General features: G+C 36.8%; 1 long non-coding RNA gene across 1 annotated transcript in view; it reads right to left on the reverse strand.

Annotated features, from left to right (window-relative positions):
* Nucleotides 1–16,971, reverse strand: part of LOC121108091 — a 67,802-nt gene extending 50,831 nt beyond the window's left edge. Inside the window, exon 1 of the long non-coding RNA XR_005842394.2 lies at nucleotides 16,723–16,971. This is a non-coding gene — a long non-coding RNA (uncharacterized LOC121108091). The remainder of the gene's footprint in view (nucleotides 1–16,722) is intronic.
* Nucleotides 16,972–19,883: the final 2,912 nt, after the last annotated feature.

Below are 19,883 nucleotides of genomic sequence, written 5' to 3' on the forward strand. Positions count from 1 at the left end.
AGATCAGCTGCAATAAAATTGTGCAGAAATTTTTGAAATGACTGTTGCAAACACTACTGGAAAAATTATTTGCAAAGAATGAATTTCAACTGTAAGCTATTCATCAATCATTTAACAAGTGACACTTGCAAGAAAATCCTAGTTATATCTTCACAGATCTTGAGCTGAGGCCAAATTATTTTCTGCCGTCTTGCAGACAGTCCTCTTAAAAAGAAAAAAGTACAGCATCACTTAAATTCTATGCAGATTTGAACTTCCTGCAGTACTAAAATCTTCACAATAAAAGGAAGAAAAACTCTGCTTCCTAGAAAGCTTATAAAAATGCATACATTCATCAGCTGTGCAAGGTTGCTTGTTTTACAGATTCTCTAAGTATATTTTATTAAATATTTAAATAGCAAAATTTTGGCTGAAAGAGACATTGAACAAGGTTTGTACTAACTGGATATGAGTGGTACAGTTCAGATCAGTATAAATGCTATTCTTATCAGTTTTTCTGTATGTCATCCATAACCCTAAAAAAAAAAAAAGTAGCTTAACTATAGTAGAAGTTGCATTTGGATTATTTGGACTGTGAAGAGAAAAAAAAAAGAAATTTAAGAATACAATCAGAAAAAATATCAAAATATGTATAATATCATGCCTAATTTTTTACTCAGAACAATATACTCACAGCTAATTCTCATCAAGAAAAATCCTGACCTTATTGGTAGTTCCTTTCCTTTCCTTTCTGACCAGGGGACACCACAAATAAAAATGACTATTGAAAAAAGCATAATTTAAAAGGCCTGGAAGAACTCTCAAAGATATACAAGACTCCTGGATGGTGGCTGAGTTTATCTTTGTACAACATGGACTTCTTTTAAGCATAGTTAGCAGTGGTGACTTCTTGTTGAAATCATTATCCTTTTAGAATTGAAACAAAACATATCTGCTATTCCCACTGAATCAGGAGGCAACAGTGCCAGCTTGGTGACACTTTTCATTCTTGTTGGACCATTTTGTTTAAAAATGGCTTCTCATCACCCTCTTGACAGATGAGTGCAGCTTTAAGTCCAACAAACAATGGAGAAAATAAAATGATACATTTGCGTAATGTGCAAGAATTTAGCCATATTCAGAATGATAAAAACAGCATAAAGCTGTTCATCAAAAACTTACCCAATGGAACTACAACAGATAAAAAATCAACACCGCAGTAACAACCCTCTACACTCCACCATCACTTCAGCAAAAATTACAGAAAAAAAACAACCCTATAGGGACTAAATACTTGACAGATAATTTTGAGTTTTTTCTAAACAAGAAAATCTTGACAAAACAGCATCTGTTTTGACAATTCCCCAAGTCTGGCAGTAAAAATATTCCAAAATGATAAGGGAAAAATAAAAATAGAAAAAATCCACCAGTGAAATGCTGCTTGAATATGTTGCATTGTTTCTAGTTTATGACAAATACATTTCCCTTTCAGAGTCATTATATACCACATTAAATCTACTTATAATTTTAGTCAGTTGTAATAAGGAAAAATAACCTCATCACCTTAATCAAAGGCAGGTTATTTCCACAATCTAAAGCTAATCCAAAAGTAGACAGATGGCTCTAAGAAATGTTGCTTTTATCACACAACAGACAGATGTTTCCAAATTGTCTTTTGGTAATTGTCTGATAACCTTGCATGCCTTGTACACCAGCATGTGAGTTCTTTCTTAGCTTCTAGATTTAACTGTTGCTGTTGTTGCTGTTCACTCCTCAAAAAAAAAAAAAAAAACACCACCACCACCACCAACAACAACAAAAAACAAAAAACCTCACAACCATGAAGCTGACAGCTTGAAGATAGCATTGTCTTTACACTGTGGAAATCTTCACTGCAGTTGTGGAAAGGAAAAGCAGCAACAATAAAGGAACTGTTTAACTGTCTGAAGTGAACGAGTCAGCACTGGAGCTGAAGAAACCTGCTGGTTTCATTTAATACAGAGAAGATCAGGCATCATCCCAGTTTCTGTGTCTGCATAAGCTAACTGGAAATACACCCCTAAATGAGCTCTGAACATTTTTATTTTATTTTACTTCTTCAAAGACAGTCAGAAATATTACCATTGTTGTAGCAGTTCCAACACGAGGTTTTAAGAACATATAGCAGATTAAAATTACACAGTCAAAAATAAAGTTTGGTGCCACACGTCCCCAGGGAAATTGTCAGAAATGTATGCACCTCTTACAGAAATGTGTGAAAACACTCAGTAGAAATGCATGCAGATGCTATAAATTCATAAGCATGAAAAGAGAATCTATGAGCTGTTGCATCATGGAAAAGAATGTAGACTTGCTCTTTAGAGGAAGGTTTTGAAAGAGTTTTCTTAACTCTTGTCACATACACGTTTCACAAACATTCAATATGACTATGCATTATTTATTATCCATCATAACTTGCTTTTAAATATTTGCTTAGTGTATCTGCTATTGTCTTTATTTTCTGTGTACATTCCCCATAATACTGTAAAACTATTTGATTTACTGTACATATTTATCTAGCAGTCATTTTTCATAAAGCTGTGAATTTTGAAATTACAGTTGCCGCTCAAAAGTCATCATTCAGTGACCAGGAAAAGTCTCATATCTGAGAGATTTCAATTATTTTACTGTGCAGTGAAATTGTACTGCCATTACAGATGCTGGTAAATATTAAAAGTAATATATATATTTTAGATTGGCACAGCCAGATGCATTCATGATAAAACTTTGCCTTAAATTGAAATCAGTATACCCTTACAGAAGTATAAAATCAACTCTACTTTTCCTTGATTAGAAAACAGACTCTTTCAGGTCTTTTTCAATATTTTGAGCCAAGACTGACAACACAAACTGGTAGAGATCCAAACAAGAACCCTATTCTGAATTGTGCCATTATTCCATGCTGCTGACAACTACCACAGACTTCATTTACAGTCATGCTTTACTTTTTTCCCCAAGACAACTCCAAGTCAAAGAAGACTTTTAATAACAATTGGTCCAAAAAAGTAAAGCAAAGACATTTTTTCCTTATTTAAAAGGATGAAGCAATAGACAATGAGTATAGCAAATAGGTTTGCAAAAGAAAGGTTCGTATACATAGACATACATTTACTCTCTCTTCCAAATATATCTTTTTAAGATGTCAAAAGCTTTAAATACAACCAATCATCAAAATTCTCTCTCAACTCCCGAACCCTATTTACATATCCAGTTGTACCATGCAGTGCAATGAACGACATAATTTGAGACCCTAGTTTTCCTTCGATTTAGCATTTATTTTAAGTTTTAAATATACTTAAAAGAAAATGGCTGTATCTCTAAACTATTTGGGAAAGTGCAAACAAAAATTAGCCAGATTTAAATGAAAAGTACACAGCCACTAGTGTGATAATTTTGCACAGGCACATTAATAGCAGGAGGAACATCCAAAGGACTCAGAAGCAGTTGTGCTTTGCAACACAATGTACATGGGTGGATGTACAAAAGAACAAAAAACAAAAAACAAACAAACAAAAAACTGTCACAGGGATCCCTCTGAGTCTATTGCTGTTCAATATTCTCAACAGCAGCCCAGATGATGGAGTAGAAAATAAGTTTATTAAACTTAAAAATTACACTAAGATGGGAAGGGCATGATATATTTGTTTGTAGGGAAGACAATAAAGCCACATAATTCAAGATGATTTTGAGGAATTAGAGATTTTGGCTGGGGGGGGTGGGGGGCGAGGGTGGGAGTAGGGTGGGAAGAAACTGCAGAAGCTGTCCTGTAATCAAGTAGAGATAAGCAAGTGAAAAAATACTGAAGATGAGTACTGGTGAGAAGGTAGTTTTGCAAAATAAATAGATAAATAAATAAATAGATAATCTTCAAAAAAAAAAAGAAAAAAGAAAAAGGTGATTTAGAGGCTACAATCTATCACAAGCTAAATCTGGGGATTTAATACTACGCTAATTTAAATAAACACTAAGTATAGCCTACAGGGCACATTAATTGTCTCTTCTGTATTGATTAGGCCTCAGCCAAAACTGTCTTGTTCTGACAGAACACTAAAGAAGATCTTCATCAGTGGTGAACAGTAAAGACAGTGAAACACTCACAAGTTGTAGTTCAGCATTAAGAAGAAAGCACGGGAGGAGGAGAACACCATCACCACAAAGAAGCTCCCTATACCATGATGATTACAGTTTTATGGTATTAATTACAGTAATAATTTTTCACATCAGATGTTCAGAAATACCTTCTATGGTAGCAAAGTATCAGTATATTACAAGTGTTCTTAATTATCTGGAAAGTTGAATAGGAAAAAAGTTGATCAAGAATAATGTACAGTTAGGTGATTCTGCCTTATGTCCAAGCACCAAATCAATGTTTTTTGAGATGACTGTCAACAATATGATCTCCTGTCAGTACTCGAGCGCCAGCATATTCTGGTTCAATAAATGCTATACACTGCTGATGAGCCCTCAGTGTCTTAAGATCAGTTGCTACTATACTTCATCTCTCAATAACATGATAATCACAGACTCATAGGGATTGAAAGGCACCTCTGGAGATCTTCTAGTCCAATTTCCCCATAAAAGTAGATGCCCTAGAGTAGGATACTCTCCCACAGACAACCCTTAGCTGTATAAACATAGAAGTGAACTAGAATCCACGACTGCTTAAACAAAATGACTGCGCGTGCAACTTATTTCCTTAATGCAATCATGTGGAACTGAAATTATGTACATTTAGGCTAAGACAGAGTGATAGGACAGAATTTAGAGTATTTTAAACAACTAGGGAAGATTAAAGTTGTAGAAGTAAAAGTTTTTTTCCTCATAAGAATATTCAGCCTTCTTTTTTAAAAAATTATACCAATTCCTACATCATTGTCCTTCTTAATCAAATAAAGAAATTAAATCAGATGCACTGATGAGGAAAATATCATCAGAAATACACTTAAGCTTATTACATAATACTTTCTGATTAGAGCCTCAGTAACACTTCACAAATTGAGATACATGATTATATTTTCAATTTGGTATGACTGAAACAGTGGTGGGTTTTTTATTTCAATAAATGAATTTCCTATTAAAAAAAAAAAAAGAAAGAAAAAAATGTAAACCAGAGCTGAATCACACTCCTAAGACTGCAGTTTTACAGAAAGTTATACAAGTACAGTGTAAATCTTCACATTTGTGCATTTCCTACTTAAATAGTTAAGTTCCTTATTTCTTGGAAAGGATTGAAAAGCAGTGACCATTTGACCATTCATGGATAGAAGAAAAACTGCAGATTATTCGGACTGTAGAAGCTAGCCTTTAGGAAGAAAGAATATTCTTGAAAATTATAGTATCTGTCATTTTACTTCAGTCACTACAAATAGAAACCTAATTTTAAAAGACAATATAATCTGACACTGTGATTTTCCTTAGATTGTATTTGATACATTTCTGTAGCTTTATTTGCATCTTATTTTTTAAACATTCAAAGATATCTATGAAAACAGTAAAATGGGTTTTTTTTACATTTTCTGGAAAATGTCAATCATGTAACATGACTTCTTTAAGTAAAATATTGTTCTATATTTTTGAGAAAAACTAAAGAGAATTTTGAGCTAGCTGTGTGCAATGTGTGTAGAAGTAAATATATTTCCAGAATGTGCTACTTCTTATAAATCCATAGCAATATCACTTCCTTATTAATCAGTTATTCTAAGAAAGTACATTCTTCCCAGTGCATCATCAAATAGAGTCATTACAATATGAATTCAGAAAAAAAATCTTCTATGAAAATTAAGTGTTGAATATAAAATTTTAGTTAATTAACCATCAGTTAATTTTCATTATGCTTTACCACAGGAATGACCTACAGTATCTTGCATGTAGTAGCATACATGTCATACAAGAACCTTTGTTATACTGTCTTGATCACTCATCCTGTAGTAAAGATGTAAATGCTTTAGCCATGCGATAAGTAAAATGACACTTCCTGAACTGCAAAACACTTGCCCTTTAATGCTGCAGCCAAAAGGGAAATATTTTAGGCAAACAAAACAAAATAAAAAGGAAAAACAGAACCTCTAAAATGATGCAACCTACCCCAACATGGGAATAAAACAGCTGCTGCTTTTATGCTTTACAAAACTTCTAGAAACACGACCCAAGCTTGTAGAATCACCTTACTATCTTGACTAAAATGAAGATTGTGGGAGATATTTGGGAATTGGAAACATTTATTCTGCTAAATTCCTTCCCAGCACTCATCACTGTGAACAAATAATAGTTGTATGGAGTGAATCCATATGTCTCCCAATCACATTGCACAGTGACCTAACTCAGCAAGTAGTGGATAAGGAGATTTTGATGCCAAGTAATTGTCTCCAGGTAATGCCCATGTAAGTTTGTTTGTTATCACTTGCTTCTTTTCTGGTTTTTAATCCAGACTTTGCCTGGTGGAAGCATTTCTGACCCTCTCTTCCTCTAAAGTGCTTCGCATCAAAGGGAACCCAAGGGAACAAGTGGGATTGTACTGTGGCTTCATGTTTGATACCAGAATGGGACTGTCAGCTGGATGGCACTTTACGAGCAGCTGCACACTAGAGAAATAATGTGACAGCAGCACACAAGTGTCTGTTTAAAATATTCCCCTTGCTGGAGGACAACCAGCTAACATCAGCCACCATTCCAGCCATGTACTCACAGATTTCAATGCAACATGTTCTTCCAACAACTTTCACACTTCTCCACAACTTGCACGCACAGTGTCATAACTGGCATTTCCTCACCTCCTTCTTTTCCCAAGACTTATCTTTCAAAGCCAAATCAGGGAGTGCTCATGCACATGACAGCTGGTCCACATGTCTGTTGTCACTATGAGCCAAAACTGCCTTTTCAACAAATCTTTCCAAGAAAACAAATGAAAGCAACAGTCATCCACTGGCATTGCTATTCACTTGGATCCAAATTAGAAAGGTGTATCACATTTCCCACAAAGAGGGAACATTGCCTTTACCTTTGCATTGGACACGGTCATGGGGCAAAACACCAAGCAGTACCAGGATACCTTTCTTTCCTTTAGGTAAAGGTTTCTTTGTAAAATGGTGTAACACTAAGGATCAAGCTTACATAAAAGCCATATATCTAAGCATGGCTGCTACTCCTTCAAATACAACTCCACTAGAGCAAATGATTTCAAATAAGTCCTGCATAAATTCCTAGGTACGCCTTGTAAAGAGATAACTATGAAACTGGAAGAAATTATCTGCCATCAGGCTGTGATGAAATCAGGCCTCAGCTCTGACCCTGCAAAGAATGGCTTGTGTATGTGATTGAACATTTTAACTCCAGCCCAGGCTGTGGCACCATTCGAAGACTACAGCCTTTGCAAGTCAAGGAAATAAACTGTATAGATAAAAGCAAGGAGGACTGACTTATTGCCATCTTAATAGCAGTGATAAATAAATACATCAATAGTAAAAAACTCGTGTGAAAAATATCGTATGAGGTGGTGAAATTGCCCAGTACATTCAGTAAGAAATTGGGCTTGAAGTGTTTTGAATGGTGAATCAAATACTACATACAGCTCTGATTGTTATATTCTTTTTCATCAAAGTGGCTCACCTCTGAAGGTGACCCTTACATAACAAGGAGGTGTGCTGCTTCCAAAGTGAGAAGCACTGAAGGAGTCAAAGACAGCTGCAAGGTGGTTGCTACTCTTTGCAGCTCAGCTGCTTACATAAATGTCTACATATGGAAAAAGAAGTCTTAACTGCTTTTTGCACCTGCTTTGCAGGAGGAGGGAAACAGCTTGGCTAGAAGATGAAGTTCCTAGCAAAAAAACAAAAAACAAAAAAACAAACAAAAAAAAAACCTCTGCCATGAAACTCCAAGGTGTCAAATTTTAAGCGTGAAATGTGTGACACATAAAAATTACGATGCATTGAAATGGTATGGAGGAGATGGCAAGGAAAGGGAGAAGTGCTCATGCGTGTACCCTTCCACGCACCTGCAGAGTGGTGGGATGTGAACCAAGACAAGGGAGACCTTCAAGACAGAAGCTTAATTGACACCCTCACCTTTGTGCTCTAAAGAAGAAACATTTTGAATGATTTCTATGTCAGATCATTAAGCTCCTCAAATGACATGGCAGGAACAGTCAGAGCCTGGAGAGCAGGAGCACACTAGAGAACTGGAGCTAGAGGAAACCAGAGATAAATCCAAGTGTAAACAGGTAGCAGGATAAAACGGGCTTCTGGAGAAGCCAGAAATGCAGTAATAACCATGTGCATAATATTCCTCAGGATTTGTAAAGAAAGAGTCATGGCTACAATTATTTCTGCTGATCTCTTGGCCTGCAGAGGGTTCGAAGAAGGTAAGGTACATTTTCAAGGGTTACATAAAGCGTATCTATAAAATGGGGATACATATAACACTACACACAGAAGTAGAGGGTACCATACTTAGTTGGAAAAAACACATTTTTATACATAGTCAATGACAACAATTCCAATGGAGGAAGTACTGTAGATAAGCATCATCAGTGTCTCATTTTTTTCCAGGCTTTTATGCTCTTCTTTCCCTATCTCTTCAGAGACACTACTTTATTTGAACCACATTTTATATTCTAATCATCAGATTGCTATTGTTTACAAGTCTAGCTCACCCCTCTAATAACATTTGAGTCAGAAACTAAACTTTTATGAGGATGGCTCTGAAGGACATCACTATATTATGGACCTGAATAATGAAAGAGTGGATTACATTCTTTTTACTCATTGAAGATATCTGTCATATGCAATATAGATAGGGCCAATATAATAGCTAACTGCAATGACTGAAACATAGCTAAGAATATTTTCTGATGCTTGGATAGTATTTGTTTTCTTCCTAATTCTCTCTGAAAGGAATCTCATAAATGACAGGCTCTTCTGATTGCAATCATAGGAAAAAACAACAACTGTTTATTAATATGATTATAATTTAGAAATTATTCTTTGTTTTTCCATGCTTCATTGATAATATCATATGTACCACATTTTAATTCTTTTCCAAATGTCATTACCTATTTTCTAAGGCATGAAAATATATAGCTCAATAAAAACATAAAACAAACAAAAGCCCACAGTGATAAACTTTAAAAAGGATTTTAAAGTAGCATTACTACAAGTGGATCCAGATTTTCTGATAAAAAAATGAAAATAAATAATAAAAAAACCAACACCAAAAACATGCATACAAACAAACAAACAAACAAACAAAAACCTTAACACTTGATATATAAAATAACTCCTGACTCATGGGAAAACAAGATTTTGATTGTACTGAATTCCATCTGATCTGGTTCAGTAAAATAAACAGTTCACCCAAGAATATTCTGGTTATACAATAGAACAGCAACATGGAGAGCAACAGGAACAAAAACAGAGTCAAGTTTAAGCCCAAAAATGCTTTAAGGGATAATTTTATAGTGGGGTATCCATTACTAAGCAGACCAAGATGAAACTTTGATTCTGTTTTTGATGTTCTGCAATAAAAAGTAACATATAAGAGAAAACAGAGATTATTTTGAGGAGAGCAACAGGAAGCAGGACAGTAGGATGGCTAGAATATTCTGTCCTGTAGCGAATGAAAGGAGATTACAAGGTGAAGTCCTACCTAATAAAAGAAGAAAAGCAAAAGAAAACAAAACACCTATTTGATTTGATTATCTTTTCTATGTGCTCACTAAACAGTTCTCTTGGTTTATATCAGGCTGCATTTAGACTAAGAAGTTCAATTCATATCATACCACTACTCAAAATGTACTATAATTATTATTAAAAAAACTCCAAAACCCTATGTTTTGTTTTTCTTCACCCTCTCCCCCATTGTAGGGAGTCTTTTAGTTCCTTTATCCTGTTCATTTCTCATTAAAGAAATGCATTTCTGCATTTCTAGAGTGCAAACAGGGGCAGGATTATCTGAGCCAAGGTAAGGTGAGTGAGGAGCCTGACAAAGAGCAATTGAATGGTGGGAAATCACAGAGACCTGCAGCTTCTGCAAGAAAAAGTAGGTCAGTAATAATGGCCATGGGGACTGAGGTGGTTAAAAACTAGAGAAAGGTAATATTTTTGTTTTTTGTTCAAAAAATAGTCTTTATTCTAAACAATCACAGGTCTATTTTTTTTTTTAATTTTTAATTTTTAACTAAAAACTCATTTTTCTTCAAAGAAAATCTAGTAATGAGTCAACTACTCGTTAAAATGGAGACTGAATCTCTGGCCTACTTCATCAAATATGCTGGTAGCATACTGATGCTGGCATTTCTTAACTTGATTCTTGGCTTAAATGCCCTTTTAATGTACTCATTAGTGAAATTTTCTAATTAAAAATGCAACAGTGAAAAAGAATACCTTTCCCATACAAATCACATGGAACCAACCTGAAAAATCTACATGGGTCATTAGATGAATTGGCAATTTCAGACCCCAGAGCAGTTCTCCACCACTTCTGCTGATTGAAAAACTTGTAACAGAAGTAGGCTATTATCTTTTTTATATATCTGTCACAAAAGGCAGAAAATAGTTTACTCTCTGGAAATAGTGTTTTTGCTGCTTAGACAACTCCACTGGCTATGAGGAATGTGGTTCAGTGGGCATGGTGAGGATGAGCTGATGGATGGACTAGATGAACTTAGAGGTCTTTTCCAACATTAATGATTGTAAGATTCGATGTCCTATTCCTATGATAAACTAGGTATCACAACAGCTTCTTCTACCTTTTCCACACATATAGCCACATTAGGAACTCCAGATTCCTTCCAGAGCTTCTTGTAACTGTAAAGAGTATCTCAATATGAACTATGACACATCTCTTCTGTCACCTACTGCAAAAGCATCCTCAGGCTGCTGCCTCTTTCACAAAACGGCCCTATACCACGAGGCAACATCAAGCCATTCACTCCTTTGCAGTAACAGGAATAATAATAATTAAGTTATAGTGAGGCACTGAGAAAAAAAAGGTAAACATGAAAAAAAAAGATGTAGTAGTACTTTGCATTCATCTCCTGCTTGAGCCTGTGCCATGGCACTTATTCAGCCCTTGTGGTCAGAGATCGACTTTTCCTTCTTAATAGCTTCAGGAAACTGAAGTATTTCATGCATCTCTTAGATACCTCTTCAGAAGCAGGTCACAGCACATTTAGTGATTTTATACCAACCAGCTCAGCCATACCTTTAAAGATCAAGCCACAAATTGCACTTCAATTGAACATTATACTACAAAAACCTAAACTGTTAAGTAACTGTGCTAGGAATTACACAAGGTTGCACCTCTGCCACCTGCGCTGGATGCTATAAACTTAAAAAGACATCCAGTAGTGCTTTAATAGGACATCTATTCACTAATTATAGCTGTTTTAGTGAGAATTCAAATCTACATTGCTGTACTGGGTGCAGGTGTCAAGGTGCTGGCAGTGGATGCTATGAGGCTCCTGTGTGAGGCACAGCTGGGGCTGCCTCATGCCCAGAACAGCCGGTTCCAGATGGCTACAATGGTACCTCTACAGGGCCTGGCCAGGCTCAGCAGCCAAAAGGGTAGCATGCCTTGCAAAATATGTTCAATAAAGGAGAGAAAATATCAGACAGAGAGTGAAAAGGGAGGAAAAATCCTGAGAGTAACGGCTTTGTGAACACTTAGGTGTTCTTCAGAGAAGAAGTAGGTACTTCAGGTACCAGAGCAGAGGTTCCCCAGCAACCTGCAGGAGCAGGGCTATCCTGATAGACTGCAGCCCACAGGAAAGACCAGTACAGGAGAATTTCATGAAGAACTGTGGTTCATGGAGAGGACTCAGGCTGGAGGAAGGAGAAGTGTGAGGACGAAAGAGCATTCAAGAGAAACTCCTGTGGATTGGCGATAACCCATCATTCTCCACACCTCTGTACTTCTTATTTTAGATCCTCCCTTGTGATTTTAAATTTAAAGCATTATTCAGGTATTTCTATTTTAAGACAAAGTATCTTAGCCACTAGATTTAAAAAATAATCTTCCCCACATGCCATAGTTGGGTGCTATTCCATCAGTCTCATCTCTTTCTGCAGGCACAAAAACCACATTTTAAAATTTATGTGGACTCCCTCTTCATACAAGTATGCATTTGCTACATGGTTTAATGACAATATCAACATTTACCACTAATAACTATGAAAGAACCATCTCCTTACTCGAATTGTGTGAGTTACTTGAATGTAAGGTTTTTTTCCTATTTTTTTCCCTTTGCTAAAAATAAAGCACTTACCAGATGAATAAAAAGGCAAGCTCTCAGAAAACACTTCAAAGACCTAAGTATCACATTATTTCTATTCCCATTCTTAATTGTGCAGACACAATTTGCCCCTAGAAAAACTATCAAGTATAAGGCTGGTGCCCTGACACCTAGCTTTTAGGTACGGAGCAGCCAACAATTTGTTAGCAGCAGATGTTCTTTACAAGGGCTATGGAGGGATTAAGCAATTAAAAAAGCACTTCCCTCAGACACCTAGACATCTAAGCACAGGATATTCCTGAAATCCTGGTCTTCTCTACGTTCTAAATGCAGAGACAGGGCTTTAGGAAATACAGAGTTGCCCACTCAGTATCCCAAACTGAGACATTTTTTAATGTTGTATTTAAAAAATATATATCCACTATCTAAATACTACTTAACATTTTCGCTGGCAGTAGAAGACTAAGACCCAACACTTTTCCCAGCCTGCAGGATTTTAAACCAACATTCCTAAGCCTTAGAATTGCTCAGGTTGGAAAAGACCTTCAAGATCATCAAGTCCAACTGCAACCTAACCAAAAAAAAAAAAAAAAAAAAGAGAGAGAGAGAGAAATCTGAGTATCTGGTCCTTGGTCCCAAGACTCTTTTTTTGCATTTGAGAATAAAACATAGCAAACCTCTCTCCCCCTGCAGCTGTAGTTTCATATGAAACAATCGCAAGTGCTCAGTAGTTCCCGAACACTTTCAACTCACTTGAAAGCTACTGTGTTCATTAAGACTTGTCAAGGACCCCTGCAGATGAATACATAGCTTCAGATTTCTGATTGAGTTTAAGTAGGATCTAGGTTCTGAAATGATCAGATAGAAGAAATTACAGCCATAAAAAATGTGTAAGTGTAGACATTTCAAAAACTTTCAAGTCAAACAAAGCTGCTAGTGAATAGGGAAAGATTCAGAGTTCAGTGATAACTCTCAAGATGCAAAGTTCTAGTTAAGATATTTCTATTTTTTTTTTCATATTGAACAACTAGATCTTAAGCTAAATCCCATGTGTCAAATGCAGAATCCTACCTCGGGGTCAGATATTCCCCAATGGCCATGTAACACATCCAAGTATTGAAGTTATCAACAGTAACGACCACTTAACTGCCTGTGTGCACTCACAACATTTCTGTTTCTTCTAGAGATTTACAATCAGAAATCTACTGCAATATTTCAGTACACCTCCTGGTCTTGCTGGAGTGAAATATGCATCCTTTCTGACAACAACAGTATATTCTGTTAGCTTGATGCGTTCTGTGCCCTGGCGATATTCTCCTGTGAATAAAGTGACATATTCTAAAAAGGACAAGAGAACAAGGCTTAGATTATAAAGTAATAACTCTTGTTTATATTACATTGAGGCTTAAAATGTTTATTTGATGTACAATGGACTACTTTTAAGCCTGCTGGAGAAAATGGGGGATTTTGTGAGGATTGGAAGTACTTTAGCCTGCCTGCATTTTGATTTCATTCTTTGCCCATACTTCAGATGAGAACTTGCTACCTCATCAGAAATATGGCATTGTTCTTGGACATGATCATGACCATCTGTCCAACTGTACAGCTGATAGAACTAGCAGTAAGACAGAAAATATTTTCTTCCTATTATTTAACAAAATTTTGCTTGGACTAAAATATTAATAGGAAAAATAAATCTACTGTAATGAAAATACCCTAGAGGCATCATGAATTAATACCGAATACAGCCATCAGTAAAGGGTTTAAAAACACCCATAATCTTTACCACAGTCACCACTAAATTTGAACCACCTGGAAAAGAAAAAGAAGCTTTGCTTTTAATCTATCTTCATACATTCATTCTGCTGTATTCTGCAAATAAATCCTATTCCCTGACTTGAATTTCCCTTGCCCATCCAGCATTTCAAATCTACATAACAATCTATGCGCTAATGGACTCCTAATTTTCTAGGGTAGTCAACCACACAAAACACTAACAACTAACACAAGTCATTAAAAGAAGTGGAAAATCTAAACAAAGACATAACAATTAATTCTGCACAAGCAATAACTTCACCACAAACCTTTGAAAAATATTTATAGTGCTGTTTTTCCAAGTTGAGTCTAATTTAAATAGCTAATTCTTCCATCAGCTTATTTCATGACTGTCACATCATTACTGTTTTAAAGAAACAGTATCTAAAACTGACTGTCCAACTTGCAACTTGTCTTCTTTCTCCTACTCAGAATTTAGACAGATTGTACAGTCATTTGACTTCATTCCTGCTCAGTGCTTCTGAAGTTAATTCCTTGTGGTGCTTTATTTATCCTTTGATACAGAATTTCATTACAGTATTCCATGCTACTGAGGTGTGGGGTAAAAAGACTTAATTCAGGCATAGTATCAAGTTTAACAAGAAAAACAAAATGTTTTGTTATTGGTTTCTGTCCAGTCTTCACTGAAGTTCTATATCAAAGAGCAGTTTATACAGTGATTTAGCACTGTGTCTAGTCCTGCAGTGCAACCTATCTGCTCAGCTATGATATACGTTAAAAGCTGATTTTATGGAAGTGATCATTTGTCTGATCATGCATTCAGCAAGTACACTTACTTCAAGCTGGGCTTTAAATTATAATTTTCAGAACTTATTCATTACTGCTAAGAACTAGTTCCTCAGTAAAAGGAAGTTTATTTAATTATCACTTATTTACCTATGCTGCATCAGAAACTCAGAAGATAATGATTTAGTTTCTCAAATACTTATGTAATCACATATCAAGGGGGTACCTCTAGGGCATAGGGTGCTAGTGTCTGCTGATGGAGTAGTTGGTAAAGAGATTAGATGATTCAAGTGATCTGTTGCCATGATTTAAACTTATCAAAGATCTGTGGATGGACCAAGTTATACCAGAATGTTTTTTCCTTCAACATTCAAAGATGATGTCGTTGATGAAGAAGTCAAACAAGGCTGGACCCAGCACCAAACCCTGGGGAACTCTACTAGTTATAGGCTTCCAACCAGACTCTACTGCTAATGAAAACCCTCTAAACTCTGCCCGTCAGCCAGCTGTCAATTCACTTCACTGTCCACTCATCTATCCCACACTTTCTAGGTTTCACGACAAAGATGTGGGTGTAAAACATGTTGCTGAAGTCAAAGTACACAGCATCCACTGCTCACCCTCCATGTACCCACACAGTGATAACATCATAGAAAGCTACCAGGTTGGTCAAGCATGCTTTCCCCTTGGTTGAATCCATGCTGACTACTCCTGATAACCTTCCTCTCTTCCAATGTCTTGGAGATGGCATCCAGAACAAGTTGTACCATCACCTTTCCAGGGGTGGAAGTGAGGTTGACTGGCCTGTAGTTTCCCATATCCTCCTTCTTGTCCTTTTTGAGGACTGCAGTCACACTGGCTATCCTCCAGTCTTCAGACACCTCTCCCACTTGCCAAGATCTTCCAAAGATGATAGATAGTGGTTCAGCAATAACCTGTCAGCTCCCTCAGCACACATGGGTGTATCACATTAGGGCCCATGGATTTGTGCGCATTTATTTTGGCTAGGCGGTCTCTGACCAAATCCTCCTCAACCAGGGTGAAGTCAGTCCCCCTTTTCCCAGACTCTCTCTCCTTCTCATCTCTGAGGGCACATTTCTGGCTCATATCCAGTTGCCACCCACCAGTACCCCCAGGTCCTTTTTGTCAGGGATGTGCTCTATCCTTTTGTCCCCCAGCTTGTACTCTGATAGTTGCCACTATCCAGGTGCAAGACCTTGTACTTGGCTTTGTTGAACCTCATGAGGTTCTCCTGAGACCACTGCTTGGGCATGTCTGGGTCTCTTTAGATGGCATCCTGTCCTTCAGGCATGTCAACCACATCACACAGCTTGGTTTCACCTACAGACTTCCTGAGGGTGAATTCAATCCCACTGTTGATGTTATTAAGATGTTAAAGAGTACATTTTATATATGTAAACCAGATTAACGTAGGATGGTGAACCACAGCTCTCTTCAGGGTTCGGGGGAAAAAGCCTTGGTCCACCAGCAGATGGATGCAGATTTACAGATAGATAGGTGAGGTTAGCTGCAGTGCCAGGGAGGGTTGGCTGTGTGCCTGACAAACTGCATCTCTGCCCCAGCGCAGTTTTCTGGCCACATTGTATTGATGGTACAGATGGCTTCAGCCCACTCAATGCTTGGGAAAGTGCCCAAGCCATCAAAGCACACTCCAAACATCATCTCAATAGAAGAAAGTTCTGCTGAGTATATTCCTACCTACCAGGAACAAAAAACAGCTGTGGAAAATTGCACCTTAATTGTAAGTAACAACTTGAAAAAGAGCCATATTTAAAGCAAAACTACTCTTAGATGTTGATTTGGTTTACAGACACAAAAAGGAAAACTATTACTAGAGATCCAGTGGTATTAACAATATTATCTCTTATAGTTAAGTAAGAAAATTACATTCTTACCAACTCCAGGATGATGAAGATCACCCAAGCCACAGCTGCTAGCAGATGTGTGCCACAGTCACCGAAGGCCTAGGCCAAAGTGCCGCAGTGCTGTCTCTATTACAACCTCCTGACACACCCTCCAATGTGACTCATCCTGCTGCTGTCATAGACGATCACATCACTACACTCCTTCACTCTCCTCAGTCAATGTCAGAACTTACCTTGGACTGCAGCACAGCATTATTGCTTTGTTACATGGATAAATATGGACAAAAAAAAAAAAAATACAACCTTTACCTAAACAAATAATGTAATGTCTATTTCAGAAGTATCTTCTAAAATACCCCCATACTATCTCATTATATTTCTGAGACTAATCCTACCAAATGCCTTCTAAAATAATAATAGTAGTGATTGTTATTCAGTTTTGGAGAGTTTTTGTATTTCTCTTTTCAAAAACAATGAAAGTTTGTTTTAGAAGCTGCTCAGGAGGTAGTAAAACGGTATTTGACAGGCATGTCCCACGTTTGTAATCATGTATCCTTGATTAATGTGAACTGTTGTCTTCAGAAAGTTTAATTATGAAAAGGTGCTGAGTTTGCATCAATTATAACACCTCAGATCAGCTGAATGAGAAGACCGAGTACATGCTTAAATTCTGCATATTTCTTTTCTTCCTCATTTTTCTTTGTAATGGAATATGTAGGTCTCACTGAAAGTAATACCTTCTATTTATTTCCATGTAAGCGACAACAGATACAAAGAGCACAATAACACTATTTGATAAAGAAAATTCTCAGCTACAAAGCACTATTTGTCAACATAGTCATCACTATTAGCTATGGTTTTTTTTAAGAGCTCGCATGCCATGCACACAAAGATTTGCAGAAGTGGAGGCGACCCACTCTTTCACAGCTCCAAGGATGTCACTGTTGCTAGGAAAATGTTGCCTGTGCAGTTTGTCTTTCATTGGTCCAAACAGATGGAAGTCAGAAGGCACCAAATCCAGATAATATGTTGGGTGTGGCAGGACAGTCCAGCCAAGATAGCAATGTGCTCCATGGACTTCCAATTGGTATAGAGCCTGGCATTATCATGTTGCAAAAGAAAGGCCATTGTCTCCACTGGCCTGAGTCTGGAAGTTCCCATCTTCAACTTAGCTGCAATGTAGAATTCAGAGTTGGTGGCTTGTCTGAATTCCAGGATATCCAGAAGGATCACCTCTTTCCTATCCCAGAGGACACTGCATACCACTTTACCTGCTGAAGGCTGCATTGTTAGCTTTTTCTTCAATGGGCAATTTACATGTTACCACTCCATGAACTACCATTTGGACCCTGGTTTTTAGTGTTAAACCACAACACTAGTAATGATGTGATCCAGGAATCTGTCAGCTTCAGCCTCAGATTGGTTCAATAGGTTCTGACATATTTGCATACAGTGTTCTTCCTATCCCTGTGTGTGCAGTGGTGATGCACACCTTCCACAAACTTTGCAATATTCCAACATCACCACTATAATTTCCATTGCAAGGAAGCTTCCATTCAGCTCCATACAGGGTTCTCTGGTTGTAATCTGTCAGTTCTCACAGATGAGCTAACTGAAATGCTCTTCCTTCATTGTGTGCAATGGTGCATCATCATCCAGAATGTCTTTCACATTGCTGTCACCAATGCTGAAATACAATATCCACTGCCTCACTGTGCTCACATCCACTGTTTGGTCTCCATAAACATTCAGAAGGTATTGATGAACAACAATGGGTGCAATTTTTTCCACATGAAGGAATTCAATGACATGCCTTTGCTTCATACGCAGGTCCATTTCAGACGCCATTGTGTCTTACTGCTCCTCTATTGCCATCTGTCACGCTGCAACAAAATGTAATGGAATACTAGCGGGAAGGTTCAACCTCTACAGTCACCAACATCCGCCTATGACATCACAGGTTAACATAATAAAATAGGAGGCATTACTTTTGGAGCAGTCTTCATAGCATGTCATATTCTGCAGAACTAACATAATTTTTGGAAGTAGCAATGGAAAAAAAGTTAAGGCAATAACATTCAGCAGATACCACTACCATTTTCAGTAGTATAGGTATTCTTTGCCTAAAGGAGAACAGGAATGCGTCCATATGAGTGACATTAAGGGAGGTTTTGCTGATGTATGAGCTACAGTGTTTCCTAGAATGACTCCCAAGGTCACATTTGCAACAAGAGTGTCTTTAATATGAAAATTGCCAAGGAAATGGCCTCTAAATTTCCTTCACAACTTCTGTAAACTGTTATTATCGGCTTCTCTGTTAATTCAAGCTGCAATTTGTCAGTAGCCAATTAGCCTAGGAATAAATATCTGTCTCTTATCCACATTAGCACAACTGCACAAACAGAAATAGGACAAGAAAAAGAAATTTGACTGGAATCAGCAATACAACACAAAAGGCGTTACTAAAACTATTTATTGCAACTTTTTAAATTGGAAGCTATAAAGAACATAGTTACAATATTATGTGAATAAGATTGTTGACTTATCCAAGGCTCAATGGAAAAAGCATGGCTTAACGCCACTACTAGATCACAGAATGGAGTATAATCTAGAAAGCAAAAGTATGCATAAAATCTAATTTTGCTTGGAATAGAAAATGTAGTTTTGATTAATATTCAAAATACAAAATATATAAATAAATAATAATTTAAAAAAGGCAGGAGTTTTCCAACTAAAAAACTAGAATGTAAAGTACTCCCATTAAAAAAAAACCAACACAAAACAAAAACAAACAAACAAACAAAAACCACCAACCAAACAAACCAAAAAAAAACAAGCAAAAAAAAAAAAAAAAGCCCTCCTTTTTTAATGCAGATGTGCTGATTTATCATCCCTTTAACTAAAAAATACAGGTAAACAAGATTCTTTTTGATAAGCAATTCTAAATAACTCATAAAGTAGGATCTAGAAAAATAATGAAATATTCTCTTTTTATTCCATTACTTTGAGGTTATGGTCTAGAAAGCACCATTAAGGCAAATACAAGACTTACAGCCAAAAAACTGCTTTGCTTTCATTTGCCCACAGTCAATGTGTATCCTAGATATTTACAAAGGTAGGGAATATCCATCACCAAGCATGTAATTGACATAATCAATACACTTCCAAGAAAGCAGATTGTTCCACTGAAT

This window comes from Gallus gallus, chromosome 1 (genome assembly GCF_016699485.2).
Source record: "Gallus gallus isolate bGalGal1 chromosome 1, bGalGal1.mat.broiler.GRCg7b, whole genome shotgun sequence".
NCBI classification, from domain to species: Eukaryota; Metazoa; Chordata; class Aves; order Galliformes; family Phasianidae; genus Gallus; species Gallus gallus.